General features: G+C 35.7%; 1 pseudogene; it reads right to left on the bottom strand.

Moving 5' to 3' along the window:
- Nucleotides 1–639: 639 nt before the first annotated feature.
- LOC131411059 (large ribosomal subunit protein eL6-like) overlaps nucleotides 640–20,852 on the bottom strand; it is a 53,567-nt pseudogene continuing 33,354 nt past the window's right edge.

Raw genomic sequence — 20,852 nt, 5'->3', positions numbered from 1 at the left:
GGAGGATTGGCAGATGTTAGCTCAGGACCAATCTTCCTCACAAAATAAATAAATAATAATAATAATATTTTTACATCTCTTAACATAAATTGTATATTTTATTAAAAACTATATTTTTCACAATAAAGAAAATTGACATGAGTGGCATCCTTTAAATTTAGCAAATATGTTTAATATCTGACAAAAGACAGATGAATTCTCATCTCTGCTTCTGCATTCAATATATTAAGATGTGTTATTTTGGTTGAAGAATATGAAGAAAATTCAACCTCTCACAGATACGTAGTTGGAAAACAGAGGGGTAATTTAAAAGTTTATGAGGATAATTTTGGATAAATTTTGATATAACAAAACTCAACAAGTGGTAGTTTCTTAAAAATGAGTTGTCATGTGGAATCTAAAATAGTATCAGTTAACTTATTGTAGTTTCTTAGATTAATACCAATTGGTCTATTATGCATTGTGAATGAACATTATGCCCATGATTTTGTAACATCATACATTGGTCATTTGGAAAATATTGGTTCACTTAGTGTAGATCTCCCAAATGCACGCTATAAAATTCCACTGTACTTTTGTGACAGAATGAAAGTGAATGTCAAGTAATGTCTTAGTATTATTACCAAAATAGTTTCAGCCTCACAGACACTCCTGAATCGGAACTCCAGGCTCCCCAGACCACACTTTTAGAATCACTGTCATGAGTGAAAGGTCGGTATGACTTAGAGACTCACCTTCAACATCAGGGACGAGATCAGTGACAATCACAAGTACCTGGAAAATAAAAACCAATGACGGGAGTGAGTATGCAAAATCCCAGTGAGAAGGCAGCTGCTCCTCGGTTGCCTTGTAGGAATGCGGATCAAATGTTGTTTGATCTATTTTTTAAAAGATAAACCAGAAACCTGGATTTTTATGAGAAATCTCCTTATTTTTAAATGCTTTCCACTCTATGGGCTAATGTTTAATGAGTGAAGTAGAATCCCCCTGTGGATTGAGATCATAAGTTAGTCAGGGATGTGTAGTGGAGAGCACTGTCTTTGCATCATATGTGGCTGAAGCCAGAAGTCATCTATGGGGCCGGCCTGGTGGCTTAGCGGTTAAGTGTGCGTGTTCCGCTACTGGCGGCCCGGGTTCAGATCCCCGGCGCGCACCAACGCACCGCTTCTCCAACCATGCTGAGGCCGCGTCCCACATACAGCAACTAGAAGGATGTGCAACTATGACATACAACTATCTACTGGGGCTTTGGGGAAGGAAAAATAAAGGAGGAGGATTGGCAATAGATGTTAGCTCAGAGCTGGTCTTCCTCAGCAAAAAAAGAGAAGGATTAGCACGGATGTTAGCTCAGGGCTATCTCCTTCACAAAAAAAAAAAAAAAAAAAAAAACATTCTCCATCAGAAGTCATCTATGGAAACCATGACTGGGCAGGAGAAGGCAGCTAAGAGCTATAAACTTGGTACCCCAAATTTGGATATTTCTTAGTTGATCTTAAATGCAGGAATCATGAGGTGGTGGAATCAACCTCCCTGGGTCTGAAAAGGCATCATTACAGCAGTGGACAAAAGTACCGCAAATGGTGAGGGACCAATTTTCAATAAAGATGTGTATGTTGTGGCCAAAATAAGTCTAGCAGAAAACTGAACCCCATTGGTGGACAGGTCAGTTTCTCCAATTGTCTTTTCCCTTGGCATTTGAAAGCAAGACAGATTTCTTTAGACTAAGTAGGCGCTGAGTGTTCATGGACTATTTAAGAGAGGGGAGGCACTAAAATGTAATGGGCGCCCTGCCAGTTTAGGTAGATAGGAACCTGCAAAATTCGTTCAAATTCATTTCACTATTAAAAAGAGATGAGTCCTGAATTATTCCTCAAGCTGATAAAGCAGGCTATACTGGTATATATATCTATATGTATATTATATTTAACAGAATAACAAATATTTAATAATTATTCATTTACATTTATTTACTTAAAACATTTAACAATTATTTATACAAAAATTATTTCATAAAATATATATTAGACATAGCATGTATTATATATTAATATAAATATATTATATAAAATTTATATTATATATATTTATATTTTATATACAATTTATTATTTATTTTATTTTTAAAATAATATTATTATGTAAAAATATATTTATATTTATATTATATTTAATATAATATAATAAAATACACATATATACTCCCAGAAAACAAAAGAAAGGAATATTACATGTAACTTTATTGGTTAAGTAGCTAACCTCTTAAGATGACCCCAAATAATTATACTTCTCCTTATTTGTATATGCCACAGCTCTCATCAAGAGGTGACCCCTCTTGTTGAACCAGAGCTGAGTCAGTTAGTGTGGCAGAAGTGATGCTGCAAGACTGCTGAGACTAGGTCTTAAGCTTTCAACTTGTATCCTGGCGTTTTGGACAGATGTTATATAAAAAGTCTGAATATTCAGATCGTCATGCTGTGAGGAAGCCCATTCGAGCTACAAGGAGAGGCTGCATGGAGATAGAGAGATGCCTAGCCAGTCTAGAGCTGCTCTAACCATCCAGGCCCAGGCCCCAGACATGTGAGTTAAAAGCTAATGTAGGGTATTTCAGTCCCAGCCGTGACCATGTAAACAACAACTGAAGAACTGTGCAAATAGTCAGAACTGCGTGCTCACATATATGGTCCCAGTCAAGTTATCACAACTGTCTTCAACTGTTCAAATCACCCAAGCTGAGGCCTTGGACATCATGGAGCAGAGAAAAGATGTTCTCTTTCTGTCTACCTGAAGTCCTCATCCACAGAATCATGAGCATAAAAAATATAGTTTTTCGAGCCAGCCCTGATGGCCTGGTGGTTAAAGTTCGGCATTCTCACCACTATGGCGGCCAAGGTTTGATTTCCGATCACAGAACCACATCACTCCTCTGTCAGTAACCATGCTGTCGCGACTGCTCACATAGAAGAACTAGAAAGACTTACAACTAGAATATACAACTCTGCATGGGGGCTTTGGGGAGGAAAAAGGAAAAAAAAGGTTCTTATGCAACTAAATTCTTGAGTGGTGTGGCAGGCATTAATAGATGACTAAAACAATTATGTTTCAATGAGTACCGACCATATGCTTTACATATGTCATGACATTTAATTCATTCAGAACTACTGTAATGCAAGTATGATTATCTCCACTTTAGTTTGTTGAAACTGAGAATCAAAAGGTACCTCCTATTTTGGGTTAAATTACCTATAACTTACTCAAAGTCACACAGCTAGAAAGTGGTGATTGGAAACTGGGTTTCTCTGAGACCAATGGTCCTGGGCTTTTTTCACTTAACTCTCTACTCAGTTTCACAGCCTCAAGTGTAGTACAAAACATGGATAATGTTCCATACATGAAAAATTGGGAGGAAAGAATCCTTTCACAGTTGGGCATCTCCCTCCTATAAATCTGACACCCATCTTAAAAAGATAAATGTCTTTGACATTGTAAAAGTACAAGCCTGCCATTTATATAATGGGTGTAATTTAATTTTCATTTTATATATATATATATAACTTTTTTTTTTTTACAATAAGTGTCTTCATTTAAAATTATGGAGAGAGTTTGGCAACAGTTATCTTTGATATTGATTGAACTGACATCACTCGCATGTTAAGAAGGGGTAAATGAATGATTCAGAATAATTGCAATGTTGTCTATATGTTCTAATAATGAGCTTATTTGTTTCTCTTCTACCCTTAATATCTCTCCTTCAGAAATGCTACAAAAGAGTATTTGACTCTAGTAAGATAAGTAATTTTTTTCAAAAAGGAAAATTAAAAAAAAATATTTCCAGCCTTTACATTGCTGATAACTATGCTTTTCATTATGCATCATAGAACAGCCTAGAAAATAGCCCTTTATCTATGTACTTTGTGGAGAAAAATTACTGTATTTATTTGGAACTGCTATTTAAATAATATTGATTTTGCTTAATTTACTTCTTTTGACTTAGAGAGCTATTTGTTCACCAAAATATCTTTTCCTTTCCTTTATAGTAATAGAAATGTAGCCACTTGCTGCCCAGCTAGAAATTGCATTTTCCTGCCTCCTTTGCATCTATGTGCAACCATGAGGTTAAGTTCTAACAATGTGAACAGAAGTAATGTGTGCCACTTCCAAGTCTGGGCCTATAAACAGCGGCCACGGGTCCTCTGTGCTCTTTTCCCCCTTCCCATGAACACACTCATGGTAACTTGAGTCATGCAGATTAGGACAATAATCTGCATCTAGGATTGGGTGAACAGTAAAATGCAAAAAACCGTGGGCCTCGAAAAGCAGTGTGGAACAGAGTTATGCCACCAAACTGAACTGTTCACAGGGATGCTATTACACAAAAGGAAACAAAATTCTATCTATAAAGCCATTGTAATTTTGAGGCCCTTTCTAACACCAGCTAAGTCTTTAGCCTAATTACCATATTCCCACTATTCTTTCTAAATGAGCTAAGAAAAATGTGCTTGGCAAACACATCTGTACATATTGTTATTAAAGGAATCCTCTTTGTGCATGAACTTCTTTATCCATGTGACAAAGATGGAGCAAATTTGTCAACACTGATGTGTTACTGATGAAAGTACATCAGTTCAAAACTAGACCATTTTGTGTGGCTTTTTTTTTTTTCACTTTGGGTGCGTAACCTCATAATAACTAGTTATATATGTTGATGTTAACTCTTTTCAATAAATTTTTATTGAGTAGGATGAGTGTAAGTGAGGAAAGAATGATAAAAATAACTTTAGTAGTTTTATCTTATTATTTTCCACCCCCCTCCAAATAAGCTTGTATTCAAAAGAATTGATCTCCCATGTGCAGGTCTATGATCTGCATAATTTGGTGCAGAAGAAAATATTAAAGCCATAAAAAAATCAGGGCAGCATACCATGCTATGGTTTTCAAAAGCAAAGCTGACTAAAGGCAATAGATTTGTCTTTCTGAGATGGGTTAGATACAGAAGCGTAGGGGTATACACTACGTCAGATTGTCAGCAAGAAGTATTGAGAGTTGTCCCTCCCTCCTTTGTTCAGCAGTCACTTTTTCTCAGCTTATTCACTGGCTCCACAGCCAGCTGGTTTAAGTCCAAGGGCACTTCAACCTGAATGAGCAAACTGCCTGTCTGTAAACATTTAGGAGAAGACTAAGATAGAAGTGCTCATTTCTACATCCAATGAAAAGAACTGGTAGCATCATGGAAGACTATATTATGTTTGGTGATATAACATTGTAACTGAAAATAGATTTTACATCTTGCTTTGCTCAACTACATGCTTGGGATTTTTTACCCTAACTCAAAATGATACTCTATTTTTTCAAAAACTACATTAGAAGGCTCTCACCATGAATTGATGGTCTACTGTGTTCTAGGTGATCTACTGACATGATCTCATTTGATCACCATCGTTACATGAGGTAAGTATAATTCCCATTTTATAGGTAGGTAAAATGAGCACTGGGTTATGTGACTGACCAAAATCATACTGGTAAGAGGGGGAGCCAGAATACGGCCCCAGAAATGTATGGTAATTTCTACACTAACTAACTCCCAGTTCTTAATAAAAAATCAACCCTTTCTCAAGAACACATCAAGCATCCTGTGGTACTTTCTACTCTATCATATTGATTCTCAGTTACTAAAAGAATTTACATTTGACACGTTTCGTAAGATGTTCTCTATGCTAAGACTCTGCGTTTCTATCAATCCGATCCTTTCAATGCACTCACATCTTCTGGCCCTCATCCTATCACTGATTTTCAGTACCACTTTACTGCAGATCAAACTTCTAAAACTCCTGCATTCCTCTCTCTGACCATGAACTCTATCATGTTCTCTCCCACTTTCATTTCTCCAGTAATTTCTCTTCTACCAAATAGAGCTTTAAAGTCGCTTGATTGTGCCATTTCCTTGGTTGATCTTTCCTCTCTTCTGCTCACTTCTTACCTTACTCCATGGTGCCAAACTGGAAAGACCCTCTCACCAGCTCTCAATGTCCTAGCTATTTATTGTGCTTTGGTGCTCATGGAACAAATCCCAGACACGGATTGTTCTAAAATCAGAATTTTTCTCTTCTTATACTTGGATGATGAGTCCTACTACAGGAAACCCAAAAACTCTATAAATTGGTCCCAAACAAATTCATTGATCTTGATCTTAGCCAATCTCTCAGCACTTCCAAGATTCTTTACTTGTTCTTGGTCAACTTCTATTTTTCCAAGCAGATATTCCAAATCTTTGTATCTTTCCTCAGCCCTCTAGTCAATACTTTCTCCATAACTCTCAGAGTGACACATTTGATAAACTTGAGGCTTTCATATGCGAACTACCTCAACTTTATGCACCACCCATTTACAAATATGTTTCTATTTCTGTGCTGCGGGAGGCCACTCCTGAAATGGTTCCTAATGATGCCTGCCTCATGGTATTCAGACCCTTGTGTAACCCCCTCCCCTAGTGTGTGGGATGGACCTAATGATTACCTCTAAGGAATAGAATATGGTAAAATGTTGTGATGTCACTTCTTAGATTATAGAAAACTGAGAATTCTCTCTCTCTCTCTCTTTCTCTCTCTCCTTGGCTTGCTTACTCTGATGAAGCAAATTGCTATGTTGTAAGCTGTCCTATAGAGAGGACCACAGGGCAAGGAACTAAGGGGAACCTCTGGCCAACTGACACAGATGTCTTCTGTTCAAGAGCTCACAAGGAACTCAATCCTGCCAACAACCATGTGAGTGACCTTGAAAACACACCTTTCCCCAGTGGATCCTTGATGATGGCAGCCCCAGCCCACACCTTGACTGTGGCCGGCGAGAGAACCTGAAGCAGAGGACCCAGCTAAGATGCATCTGGATTCTAGTGTAGAAAAACTGAGAGATAATCAATATTCTTATTTTAAGCCATTAAGCTTTGGGACAATTTGTTATGAAGCAAAAGATAACTAATATACAAACCATCCTTTTCTTTAGCCTTAAAGGATCAGGGGCTCAGGGTCAACCTCTCCACCCACGTTCTTGATCTTATGCCGTTCCAGACTCGCCTCTATCAGTTTTCTTTTTGTTCTTCTTTACCCTCAGCTCTTACTATCCTCTCTCTTACTGAAATGAATTTTACTCTGTCCTTGTGTCCTCACTGACAGGTGACTTCTCCATCTCAACTAAAGTTCATAAAAGACAATTCTACTTTTGCTGCCCATAATTTCTCCCTTTTGATTCAAGCATTCCATTAACCTATGAAAAACTGGCTTCCATCCCTATCTGAATTTACTCTGGCAAATTCCATCGCAGACATTCATGTCATCATATCTAATGAATGATTTTTCAGTATCCAGGTTTTAATCTTTCCACCTTTAAAACCGATTGAGTGAATGAATATTCTCTCTATTTTGAAATTATTGACCCCTTTAGTTTTCCTGAAACATTTAAATACTGGTTCTCTTTCTACCATGCTGTAAATCCGCTCTTAGTCTGTTTCAGTGGTTCTAAACTGGAGGTGATTTGTCCCCCAGGGGACGTTTGGCAGTGTGTGGAGACATTTTGGTCATAAGCAGAGGAGATGGGGAGTACTTCTAGAGTCTAGTGGGTAGAGGCCAGGGACGCTGCCAAATATGCTGCATTGCACGGGACAGCCTATCGCAACAAAAAAATTATTCAGTGCAGGATGTCAGAAGTGCTGAAGTTGAGCAACTCTGCTCTATCTGATATCTAAAGCTGTCTTTGCCTAACATTTTATCCCTCATCCACTTCTTTTACCTGGGAAATCTCACCTGCTTTTGTGGTTTCAGCTACTGCTTATATTCTGAAGATTTTCAAATTTACTGTTCCAGTACTGACTTCTGGTATTTTGAATCTAAATGCCCATTAGACACATTTAATTGGATGTGTCATAAGCTGAACTAAATTAACATGTCCAAAACTGTGGATAGACTTATCTTCCCAATCAGAAATCTCCTCCAGTAACCCTACATCTAGCAATACCACCATCATCACCATATGATTGGCCAGTCCAAAATCTGAGGCTCTCTTACCTCCCCCATCCCATCCCCAACTCCTGGACATTTACCTAATATGCCTTCTTCCCTTCCAAAATCCCTTACTTGCCTCACTAATGCCTATTTTTCCTTTAAGTCTCTGATGAGGTGTCCTGCCTCTAGGGACCCTGCCCTGGCCTGAGGCAGGGCCCAATGTGAATCCTCTAAGTTCCCTAAGATCCCGGCCCTCCTCTAGCACAGCACTTACCATATTGTGCTGAATGGATTTGTTTATGTTTCCGTGTCTGCTGATAGATTTTAAGTTTCTCTAAGTAGAAGTTCGTATCTTATTTTGTGTGTGTATCCTCAGAAATCTAGTATAATGCATGAGAACTAAGATAATAACAATAGCAGCTAACAGTATTTGAGAGATTATTGCATGCCAAGCACTGTAGCATTTTTTATTTAATCCTTCTGACAAAGCCTTGAGATAGGTGCTATTATTATATCCATTTATAAATAAGTTAAACAAAGCAACAGAGAAGTTAATTAACTTGTCTAAGTCACATTGCAAATAAATGACTAGAATTTAAAAATCACATTTTTAGCCCCAGAACTCGCCTTCTTAACCACCATGCTACACGGATTCCTTAAGGATTATGCCTGTTCTTCTCCTACTCGGCTCATGATGCAAATTGCTTTACTATTAATAAAATTGATGAAATATTATTAAAATTAATAAATTAGTATATAATGTATGTTGTATTAGTTATAATAATATAGGGTACATTATTGTATATTAATACATCACAAATATATCCCTATATATTAATATATAACATATTGTTATTAATTATAAATAAAATTTAATAAAACATATCCACTTTAATATATTTTGAAGTATGAGAACTGCAAAACTAAAATGTTTTTAAAAAATATAGTTTTTCTTTTCAATGTGCAAGGTACTCAAATCAGTGTGTCAGATGGTCCCTTGGTCTAAGTTGGTGGAACTATGATGGAAGGATTTAAGAATTCAGACAAGTTAGCGATGGGTCAATAAAAATGGCAGGAGGACTTGCAGATTTAGAGAGAGTTTAGATTTTGCTACTGGAAATGAAGCACACGGATGTTCTAGGAGCACCTGGACCAATTGAATGTGTTCTTGCTGACGTGGGTGGCCAGAACCAAGACCAGCCTCAGCATTCAAGGATGGGAATGAGGGGCACACAGATGTTCTGGTTGTGCGCTGACAGAAATGATCAAAGCTCCTCAATCACAGGTCTCAGGAAGGCCTGTGATGGACCCATTTCCACTCTTCCAATACCACTTTTCAAAGGTGACTTTTTACCACATTAAAATAAATAATACATGCAGGTTCCTTTATTAAGTGACATTAAAAAAAATCAGATCCCTATTGTTTGGTGAAATGCATTTGGAGGCAGGAGGAAGAGTACGTTCAGGTTATTTGAGTTACTGCTGCACACCTGTGTCCTTGTAATCTGGAGCAGAAGGAGTGACCCTTTAAAGAAACATTTTCCATGACCTCTTTAACCTCTTTTTAACTAATTAGGACACCATGTAAGGATTTTTCTCCTCACTTACAATTTGCTCCCGTTTGTTTACTAGTTTCTCTAAAGTGGGTGAGAATTTTAAGAAATGACTGATGCTCACAGAACCCATTGGGCACTTTCCCCTGAGGACATCCACAGCCATAAAACAGACTTGCGATAACTCAGTTAATGTCTGCTCCCTACTTGTGGTCCAGATGGAGGACCGTTAGGCCTAGAAATCGGGACAGACTGTCCCCGGAAGCTGTAGAGACCAAGCACCTGAATGCAAATCCATAACATGTACTAGTACAGGATGTTATCTTTTTATTCTTGCTTCTCCTTGGTTATTAAGTAAAAACCCTAAAGAAAGGTAATATAACACAAAAGAAAGAATATTGGCTATAGCCCTAGTCACCCTGATTTCTTCCCTCTATGATTTTGAACATCTCAGTTGCTAAATCTGTAAAATGGGGGAGAATAATACCTATTTTGCGAAGTTATGAGTATTATATATAGTCTATGTACAGTGGTTCCTGTACAGTGGATGTCCTCTTTAAATCATAGCTATTTGTATCCTTGACACAACTGTGTTTTTAGATAGGCAAAGTAGAAAAATCTCAAAGTGGAAATGTGTCCTTAACTGTAAAAGAGAAAAATTTTTTTATCTAAGTATATATAGTTTGTCACTCTAACTCATTAGGATATTCTTACAAACAGAAGTACTAACAGAGTGCTAGGTATATCATAGCTGTTTAATAATGCCTTATGACTGACAAATTGAAACTGAAGAAGAGTCCGGACTCTGCCTTTTCCCTTGGAGTTCCTTTCGCGTTATTTAAGGGTCAGGAGAGAGGCTACCAGGACAGAGGATGCTCTGGGCCTTCTCTGAGCTGGGTTTTGTCAGGACTAAAATTGCTGTGGCATGAACAACACATTCTTTATGAATTCACAGTTCCTCTTTATTAAAAAAAATTACTATCATCACTTTGATGATCATAAAAATAATGCATTTTGTTGCAGAAAATTTGGATATATGGAAGAGTAGGGAGAATAAAATAAACATTACCTGTAATCCCCCAACTAGACAAAAATATGTGTTAAAATCTGTCTTTTTTAAATGTTTTCTTCCTCTATTTGGATTTGTATATGTTTGTATCTATTTACTATCTATCTATCTATCCACACATATGCATAATTACATATATTACATGCATGTATATATACATTTAATAGAATTTGATAATTTCACACAAAAATAAACCATGAGAATTCCCTATAATATTAAATACTCCTTTAAACTATCACTCAATCTTTTTATAGTATTTCATTGTCTATATTTTTTAGCTCATTCCTGGTTATTTAATTTGAATATTTTCTATTCTTTAATACTATAATTTATGCTGTTATTAATATCTACATGAAAACATCTATCTGCATATCTCTAAATATTTTCCTAAAATAAGTACAATTACTGAGTCAGAAGATAGAAACTGTAAAGAATCAATATTTTACTAGGGATGTTATGCTTTGAAAATATATCCATAGCTTATTATTTACCTTTTAATTATTTTAATATAAAAAAGCTTTACATGTACATTGTCAAATACATCAATTTTTTCCCTTTAGAGTTCTGTGTCTGCTTTATACTTAAAATGATCCTTCCCATTCTGAGTTTATACTCATCTAATAGTTTTATAATTTGACTTATTTTATAGTATTGAATTTTACACATAATTTCTCAATATACCTGGCACTGACTTTGGTATTAGTCCGAGACAGTAAAGCAATTTTCTTTGCATCAAAGATCTAATCAATTTCCTCAACACGAACAATGAACTAGATCCTCCTTTCCTCATTGATTTAAGCATCCACCTTTATCATGTACTAAATTCTTATTCTATTAGGACATCTTTCTTCTCTTTGCATTCTGTTCTATTGATATATTGTCACATGGCGTTATCTTTTTAATTATTAATTTTTTATTCACAGTACACACTTTGCTACCCAAAGAGTGATCTGCTGATCAGCAGCATGACTATCATGGGACTTGTTAGAAATGTGGAATCACAGACCTACTTAATCAGAATCTCTGTGTTATATATGCACATTAAAATTTGAGAAGAACTGGGACACAACAGTTTCTTTTAGCCATTGAGCTGATTCTTGTTTTGCTGTCTGAGTGAGAGGAGAGTGTGCTGAGATCAGGAGGATCTGCTGGGCAAAATGTTCTCAATGGTTCACCACATTTTGAAAAAGGCACTCACAAAAAAAAAAGGTATGCCTTTGCACATCCCTGCTGTCATTTTAACAAGTTCTCTTGTACTGTAAGACCACTTTTTACAATAAAACCTTGACCTCTATGATGCTTCTGTTCTGTTTTCTTCACTTAAAATTGACTCAAACAGAAAAGACTGAAAGAAAATCGTAATTCAAGAAATCAAAAGTGTTCCAACCCAGGTACTTAAATTTATAGAACGTCAGCTTTTGATAAAATAAAATAAAATAGTGAAATAAAATGGAAATTCCAATCCAGTCCATGAAATCAAAGTTGCTTAGGACGCTGTAGAATTTAATAGTTTCTCAGTGAACCATTTTGTCTGCTACTATTGAAATATAAGCATTAAAGCAATGTAAAACTAACTAAACCCTTATAAAAAAGAAAGGAAAAAAATACCTCCCTTCTTGTCTTACCAACACTGCTATTATCACATAGCGTGTTTCACATGATAAGCCATTCATTAAAGCATCACCTACTGTTTTTTTCCTCCTCAGAACCAGCTAGAACATGATCTGTCTCTGCATGAAGACGTTGGACCTCTGACCTTTTCTGTAGCTATTCCAGGCAAGTATAATAAACAGAGTTCACTAGGTTTCTGTAACTCTCTGATTATGTTTACTCCGGAATCCAAGTGTTCATCTCAGGCAGAAAAATTAAGGCTGATTTTCAAATATTATGTACAAACTCTAGCTACTAAGCGTTCCATAATGAGCACTTTGGCAATTTAAAGCAAATTAGGGTTCCCACTAGGCAAGGATGACATGTGCTGCAGTCAAAGAAAGATGGTATGTTGTTAATGGAGAATATTCACCAAGAATTTAAGATAAATCCAGAGATTTCTACTCATTGTAATTTTGAGGAAAAAACTGTTACTGCACTTTATTACTGGGACATCTTGTCAGTCTTTAACTCACCTTTCCTGGTTTCTAAATCTAACCTTATTGAAGAAGGCTAATGAATCACAGCCCAGGATCAACAAGTGATTCTTTAGACACGTGCCAACGGCAGGAAAATGATTCCCTTCCACATGATCATCACTGGCAGGACAGTTCAACATACCCAGCTATTGCCAGAGATGAATGCAAGGGCTGATTAAAATCAGGATTAAACTTTTATTTTCACCCAAGCACAAAATCAAATCAGAATTGCACTGATCACATAATGAAAAGAACCAAGATGTTAGTTACTAACTCATGATAAGCAAATTATTCACATTATTTAATTACACAGCAATATACATATTATAGAAAAGTTTAAAGATAGAGATAAGCATAAAGAAGAAATAAAAATCATCATTATTCCTACCACACAGAGATAATCATGGTTAACTCTGGTCTATGTCATTTGAGTATATATATACACATATATACAGACAAATACATATATATGACTTGAGTATGTATGACAAATAGAAGACTATATACATTTGTATGTATATAAATATACATATGTGTATATATATAAAGTCATTTGTTTATGTGAGGTTGAAACATGTCCTTTGGGTATAGGTACGTATGTATGTATGCAAGGGCACATATATGTATGTATGTGTATATATACTCTCTTAGTGTCTGTATGTACATATATAACTTTTGTAAGTTGTTTTGAAAGTAATATTATACCACACACACACACACACACTTCCATGTCAGAAGATGAATATCATAGTGATATTCCATCGTATGAATTTTACTATCATTTGTTTCTCTATTGTTGGACATTTAGTTTGTTTCTAAGTTTTTTATTATCGTAAACAACATTGTAATGAAAATCATTTATATAACTGTCTGATTATTTCTTTAAAAATAATGGAATTACTGGGTCAATGACTATGTTCTTTTCTGCTTCATGAAATGTATTACTACATTATTCTCTAGAAAGTTTGCATTAATTTACCTTGCTCCTGGCAATGTATTAGAGTAACCTCTCTTATCCTAAACCAAAATAGATGTTATCATTAAAGATTGTTAATTTGATAAACCAAGAACCAATATATTCCTTACTAAGAAAGTTAAACTTTTTTCACATGCTTTTTCCTACTTTTCTATAACTGTTCATGTTGCATTATTTGATTATGGGACTACTTTATACATTAAAGAGATTACTCAATATACATTACACGTGTAAGAAATATTTCGCCATTTTGTCACTTGCCTTTCACTTGTGGTGGGATTTTTGTTTCGTATTGTGCTTTGCCAATCAGAAAAAAATTAAATTTTATGTGGTCAGATAGATCAATCTATTAATTTGTGATATCATACTATTAAACAATCTTTTTATCTTGCAATTTTAAAAACATCAGCCTGTTTTTGTTGCTTCTTCTGCATTATTTTTTGATATTTAACTCTCACGCCCATCTCAAAATTACTGTGATGCCAGGAGTAGAGTAAGGATCATTGTTGCTTTCAGATAAGTAACCGTTATGTCACCCGTATTTATTAAATCTCTCTTTATACCGCTGATTTGAAATGATATTCTCATTAAAATAATAGAGACATATGATACATATACACACATACATACTTGAATTTGTTCTTGGCTTTCTTCTCTAGTCCATGGGCATCCCTTTTTTATTCTGGAATCAGTTTCTCACTATGATAACTTTTGTCATCATTTAGTATATTTCAGTAGTTTCTAGTGAGGTTCCTCCACTCATGATCTTTCACTTTCAGAAATTCATTTCTTTTATTACTTGATTATTTTTCAAATAATATTTAGGACACTTTCCCAAATGGACACAAATTATTTCTAATTTGAATGGAATTTCATTAAATTAGGAGAATTTGATATGACAGTTTTCTTATGCAAGAGCATAGACTTCTTTTTCCTTTAATTTTCAATCTCTCAATAAAAGTACATAGTTTTCTTCATATGAGCCCTGCATCCTTGATTAGTTTTATCCCTAGGTATATTTCATATTTGTATTAACTAATATTAATGGGCTTCTGGGTTTTTTACTTGGTATATAGGAATAATATTTTTTTTGCAAATAAATTTTATGGTATATCATGTACACAACTCTCATCTTTAGATATAACTATTTCACACTTGATTTACTCAGGTGCTATGATAGGTATAATTTTCAAGGGATTTATAATCAGACATGTCAAGAATATAACTTGTAAGATCCTGTGCAACCTGATGAGAGATTATCTAACCTAATTAGTTTCTGGTAAATTCAATCATGTCAGTGTTTTCTCTTCATTGAGGTTTAAACTCATCCAACTCGTGTTTTACCCCTTCCTCCACTGTAGCATCTACTGTTGAGAAGGTTCCATATGGCATCAAGTAGAGGGGCAGCCCCTGGTCTGAGACATCTGTTCTGTGCTGACACCTTCTGAAACTCCCATTCCCTATTCACTGGCATCCTGGTTTTCTCTTAAACGTTCCATGTTCCCTTTGTCCTTGATCACCTGGTACATCCTGCAAATCTGTGTGTGCATTCCATCATGATAAATTTGGGATGCCTTTGGGCTATAGCTCCCTTTCTCTCCCCCTCGTCTCTCTCCCTCTCCCTCTTTCTCCCTCTCACCCCCCTTAACCCCACCTCCCCACCCCACCCTTCCCTTAATTTCTGTACCTGCACAGGGACATGGAGAAAGTTGCCCTATTCTCTGTGGCTCTCTGTCATCAGACACTTTTACCCCCAATACTCTGCCCAGCTATCTACACTCTGGTGCCCTGACACTTTGGTGGCACGGGGTAAAATCTGTAAGTTTAGTGTCACTATGTACAATTGGGAAAATTTTGTTTCATAATTAGTCTATTAATTTATATTTAGGGAAAATTAATTTAATTGCCTTAAATGATTTATAATCATGAATATGACTATAAAATAATTATTCAAATAAAATCTGAGTTTGCATAAAGTAGTATCTTACTATGGAGAATTAGCTTTTAAAGACTGGGTTCCGAAAGACTAGTAGCTGTATTTTGTTCAACTACCAAGAAAATGTATTTGCTGTATTTTATTTAGTATTTTATTTAGTATTTTATTTAGACTCTATAACAACATCATAAACATTTATTTTACCTTTGTCATAAAGGCAAGCTCTTGTGGATAAAGAGGGCATTAATATCTGCCCACTTTTTTTGTAAAAGTAAATGATCTTTTTATTTGTAAATCACTCTGTTAGGCGCCAACCAATTATAGGTATTAATAACCGTGTGAACACTGTTAATAAGCTGTAATAGTAACAGCAGCTGACCCCCAATTCTTGAGCAGCTAGATTCATATAGACTGCAACCTGCTTCTATATGTTAACTTACCTAATATTTATTGCCCACCTATGGACTTGATTTTATTATCTGCATAGAACAAACTTGGACAAAGAAAAGTTAAGGCCTTTGTCAAAGGCACAAACTTTGAGAGAGGCAGAACACGGATTTATCATCATAATCAGTCATTGTCCCCTGCCCTGAGATTTTCCCCCTCATCAAGCACAGGCTCTGGAACCAGATTGACTAGGGTCAAACCCCAACTCTGCCACCTCCTAACTGTGTGATCTCAAAGAAGTTACTTAACCTCTCTCTGCCTCAGTTTCCACTTCTCTAAAATGCGAACAATAGTTTCAAACCCCTAGAGTTGGTTGAGGAGTAAATTAGTTAATACATGTGAAGTACTTACTAGCACATAGTAAGCACTCAATAAATGTTAGCTATTAGAAATACAATTGAAAGTATAAGTGTATAACAGTTATTCAAATTACTATTGTGAGCATATAATTATATGTATTAATAAGCTGCTAATTCAACTATTTTGTCATAACAATTTTGTTATAGGTTCAATCATTTCCCCCATGTGATGGGGTATTGACTGATCCTTTCTCTGGCAATTCATTTTAATTCTGTAAGATAGATGTTAATCATAGCACACAGAAGTCACAACAGGGTCCAGCTGTTCACTAGCAACATGAAGGATTTGTAAATAGAGTTTTACAGTTTACAACACACTTTCACATTTCTGTAGCCATTTACCTATATATTCCCACAGGAAAATGTTGCAATAAAAATGCTTCATGAATGTGTTCATTTAAAGTGAAAATGTACTTGAGACTTTGGGGCTTGAGAATTGCTTTTTATTTATTGGTCCAATAAAAAATATCATATTATCTACTTCATCTACTTTTTCCGCAAGGTGCAATATTATTATGAATATATTCTGCATGCATTTGTGGATTTTATCTTTATCACATTCAACTTAAATAGTAATTTAATCCAAGAAATCTGGTTCAAATGGGGAAAAAATAATATATGATCATTTTATATTTCTAAAAATCTGCTTTATTTTATTTAGGAATGATATAGTGGCAGTTTTTAAATCTATGCTATTTGTTTCAGACTATTCTGTCTAGATTTTGATGTGGTGTGTTTAAAATTCATTTTACTAAGATATTTTCTTCGTTTACGTCTCACCATTTCTAATAGCTTCCTATTTCTTATGCCTCAATGATTCTTTTTCTTACTAAGTGCTGATTTAATTTTAACTTTGATTTTGTTTTAGTCCTTTTAGTCAATACAAACAGTCTTACATTAAATAATCTGGATTAACTTCTCATTTCTACTTAAGGAACAACTCTATTGATATGATTAAAATGTCAAGTCACTTTTTTGGTAGGGGTGCCAATTACAATTGATACATGAAATTTTGCTCTTATCTCTGCAGCTGCCCTGAGTCCTCATTATGTGAGAGAAGTTGTAACGTGACAACATGTGATTTAAAGTCAAATTTTGTCAGAGGTGATCAGGAGCTCCTTAAGGGCGGAGTTTCACACCCAGACGTCAACAGGCACCAGTGAGCGAATTTAAAAGGTGACATCAGCATGTTATAAGACCAAGAGGGAGTGAAGAAGATCTCAGGGATCAGGATAATGGACACCTCATTGAAAGGACAGTTGCTATGAAACCCACTTACTTGCTGCCAGGTAACAGTGTGTGTTCACTGTTGCCAGCTCTTAAGATTTTTTTTCTGGAAATTTAGATTTTTTAAAAAATGTGAACTCTCTCAATTTTTAAATGTTTGTAATCAATTCAGTCTTTTCTTGAGACATTATGGTTCACAAATGTGCCATTGCTGTGGCCATGTCTAGCACACAGGCATCTAGTCAGTAAATTTTGGTTGGAGGCAATCTCATTTATAAGATAGAGTTTCAGCAGAGGGACTAGCAAAAGTTCCACGTGTTTGTAATTGAAAATCCCTTCTGCTTACAGGTTTCCCTCCCCTTACATCAAATAACATCAACTTCTCTGAAGATTTCACAGAGGAAAATAAAGGTCTTTTAAAAACCGTTTGTGTCTGTGATTTCAAACTTAAATATTTTCTTTTATGACTCCCTCTAAACATAATTTCCTAATGAGAACCAACCTCCTTAAAGATTTTGCTTGCTATATGTGTCTCTTCTTGTCCATATTAAATATTTTATTTAGTTCAGAAAGGAAAGCATTATTCCTTCTTTCTTGCTTTACCTCTTACTATTTTCAGATGTTTACCCATATCAAAGACTAATTAAAAGACTTTCTATTGAAAATGCAACATGCCAGACACATAATCAAGGACTTCACTCAAAGATATGTCACCCATAGTGAGATGTTTCCAAACAACTAGACTACAGGTTTAAAACTATAGTTGATCACAGCTGTTTCAACTAGCACACAAAAGTTTAGCCTGTAGTTACCACACATAACATCCTAATGATGAGTCTAGTGATAGAAGCCACACAGGCAGACAGGGTGCTTTACAGATTACTGTATTTTCTTTTAGACTTTGCAGGCCAAGAGTCCTGAATGAATTTGCTTGGGTAATTTAGCTCATTTATCTCCTCCTCTTTTCCTATCAATTCTCCAGTTTCGGAGAACATTTTCTTCCACTTTAGGCTTTGCTTAGTTTATTTCATCTCTATGTAGTAACCTAATTTTTTTAAAGGCTAAACTCTCCCTTATTTGAAAAAAGCTTTCAGTATTTGTTAGCTTACTGTTTCGTATACCATTAAAAAAAAAAAACCATGACTGATATCGTGGGAACATTCCAATCATTTGTGCTGTTGCCAGATTTTCCATAGTTATTCAATATCTTAAGCTTAAAGTTATTCATTTCCCCTCTGAGTGCATTTTTTGGACTAAAGTAAAAGATTTGACATAAATATTTACTTTGCCCATTAAATTAGTGATCATTTATAAAGGAAATAAAGCCAATGCATGCCTAACTTTCCATTTCTCACAACACAACTAATATTTCAGATTTTCTTTTACATTTCAGACAATTAATAATGCCTTGCATTTATCTAGCTCTTTCAAAGACATTGATATCCATGACCTTACTTACATTCTCCCATATTTTTGGGTGGAACGAAAAATCACCACCACAACTTTTCTGAAGGGAAACTGAGGAAGAGTGGATGGGAGACGCTGTAGTAAAGGAAACTGAGTGTTGCCAGGTGAACACTCAGCCACACACGTGCTCAAGGACAACAAAGTATCTGGATGCGAAGACAACCTTGCAAAAACTCACAAATCCCACTGAACAGGGAGATAAGAGCAACTTAGTGGTAAAAGCGGCAAGGATGCTGGTTTGTTTATAGTTACCAGACCAGAGACATGGTTCTCTTTAGAATTGACATCCTCTCCCTTTTGCCTCTTAGAATACTATGGCACAATCTTCTCAAAACAGAACTGCCGTATTTTTACCTTATATTTTATATTTTCTTTTTTGGATTAAGACCTATATCTACCACATTAAATTCAAGCGCTTCCATTTTCTACCGAAGGTATAAGGACATTTGGCACTACCATATGTTTCCGTTTCGGTTCGTTTGTTCCCGTACCCATTCATAAAAATACCTACTGATAATTAAAAGCCAGGAATTATTTGAGTCACAGGAATGGATGAATGAATGAATAATGGACGAACAATATCCATTCCGTAGTTTTAAAAGTTACCACTTCTAAGGATTCAGATATATCAATAGTGGATTACAATACAAAGTTAGTGTCCTAAAAAATATTAACCAGATACAATGGGAATAAAGGAAGGAGAATTATCTGTGCCTTGAAATAAAATGAGAAAAGTTTTATAAAGCAGTGAATTCTCTTTGGGTTTTCAGGGATGAATAGGGGCTAGACGCAAAGAGAACAATATGGCAAAAGAATATATATGAAAGAACATGCCATAATTGGGTAAGGATGGGAATGGACTAAGGCACAGGGAAGTGAGATGCAAGCTCAAGATGGAGTTTCTGTCGTGCTAAGACATTTACACTTTCTCCTAAGTAGCCTTTGAAGGCAACTAAGAAAAAGAGAGGAATTTGTAGTTCTGCACTGTAGAATAGATAAGTTGTGGCAGCATAGAGGATAGAAAGGTGGAGGAGAAAGCAACCAAGGATACCCCCTAGAAAGATGTTACAAGAGATCAGACCAGTCCTTACCAGCTTGATTTCCAAGGTCAATCGGCTTACAGTCCCTACTTCCTTGCCTTTCTCACTGCTACATTGTATTCTTTGGCAAATCATAATAATGAGTCAATTCAACTCTCTCCCTGCTTTCTGACTGCCCATGGCTGGAGAAATACACACAACCTGCTACTCATTCTTGCCTTAAATTTGTAAACAAGAACTTGATGTTGTCAGACAAACATGCTGTACTTTCCTTATCCCACTCTCCTAGATTCTTGCATCCTTCTCTCTACCCCAAATTCCAACACCTCCCCCACAATCCTGCATTCAATTGGTTACCAGGCTTCCCACTCCATTGAGAAACCTGAAACAGTGAGAAGAGAAATTTCCACAAACTCCGAATACCACATCTACCCACCTACCAACAATTGAAACCACATAGTTTCATTACAAGAAATATATATGTGTGATGGACGTTCATATGTAGATAGAGCGATATAGACATAGATGGACATAGACATAGCTATAGATACAACCGATGTTGCTATCTAAAGTCAACTCCTCCATTTGTATACTAGACCCAATCCTCTCTCACTCCAATGTATCATACTATCAATTCTTTCCTATAAACATAGGTTTT

Source organism: Diceros bicornis, chromosome 10 (assembly GCF_020826845.1).
Source record: "Diceros bicornis minor isolate mBicDic1 chromosome 10, mDicBic1.mat.cur, whole genome shotgun sequence".
Classification (NCBI taxonomy): Eukaryota; Metazoa; Chordata; class Mammalia; order Perissodactyla; family Rhinocerotidae; genus Diceros; species Diceros bicornis.
Note: the sequence above shows the minus strand (reverse complement) of the source record. Positions and strands in the feature narration are given on the sequence as shown.